This window comes from Triticum dicoccoides, chromosome 1A, assembly GCF_002162155.2.
Source record: "Triticum dicoccoides isolate Atlit2015 ecotype Zavitan chromosome 1A, WEW_v2.0, whole genome shotgun sequence".
In the NCBI taxonomy this organism is placed as follows: Eukaryota; Viridiplantae; Streptophyta; class Magnoliopsida; order Poales; family Poaceae; genus Triticum; species Triticum dicoccoides.
The window spans coordinates 355,618,114-355,619,345 of NC_041380.1; positions in this window are offsets into that span (position 1 = coordinate 355,618,114).

The window sequence follows — 1,232 nt, forward strand, 5'->3', positions numbered from 1 at the left end:
GGGGCGAGTACAATCTTTGTCTGTGGAAGTCGCTGCCGCCGGCTGAGAAAGCCAGGCAAGTGGCATTCAAGAAGGAGATGGCAGAGGAGGAAGCCAGGTACCAGGCGGCTTGTGAAGCCCGTGATGCCGCCTGGAAAAAGGAGGCGGCGGAGCTTTGGGCGCGGGCGCGTTGTCGTGCCAAGGAGGTGTACGAAGACGGGTACTTTGCGAGGAAGGTCATAGGTGCTGGGCGCCTCATCACTGTGTGGAGGTGGGCCGATAAGTGATGTCTACTACACAACCTTCTTCTTGTAGACGTTGTTGGGCCTCCAAGTGTAGAGGTTTGTAGGACAGTAGCAAATTTCCCTCAAGTGGATGACCTAAGGTTTATCAATCTGTAGGAGGTGTAGGATGAAGATGGTCTCTCTCAAGCAACCCTGCAACCAAATAACAAAGAGTCTCTTGTGTCCCCAACACACCCAATACAATGGTAAATTGTATAGGTGCACTAGTTCGGCGAAGAGATGGTGAAACAAGTGGTATATGGATAGTAGATAAAGGTATTTGTAATCTGAAATAATAAAAACAGCAAGGTAGCAAGTGATAAAAGTGAGCGTAAACGGTATTGCAATGTGTGGAAACAAGGCCTAGGGTTCATACTTTCGCTAGTGTAAGTTCCCTCAACAATACTAACATAATTGGATCACATAACTATCCCTCAACATGCAACAAAGAGTCACTCCAAAGTCACTAATAGCGGAGAACGAACGAAGAGATTATGGTAGGGTACGAAACCACCTCAAAGTTATTCTTTCCAATCAATCCGTTGGGCTATTCCTATAAGTGTCACAAACAGCCCTAGAGTTCGTACTAGAATAACACCTTAAGATACAAATCAACCAAAACCCTAATGTCTCCTAGATACTCCAATGTCACCTCAAGTATCCATGGGTATGATTATACGATATGCATCACGCAATCTCAGATTCATCTATTCAACCAACACAAAGGACCTCAAAGAGTGCCCCAAAGTTCTACCGGAGAATCACGACGAAAACGTGTGCCAACCCCTATGCATAGGTTCCTGGGTGGAACCCACAAGTTGGTCACCAAAACATACATCAAGTGGCACGTGGTATCCCATTGTCACCACAGATATCCACGGCAAGACATACATCAAGTGTTCTCAAGTCTTTAAAGACTTAATCCGATAAGATTACTTCAAGGGGAAAACTCAATTCATTACAAGAGAG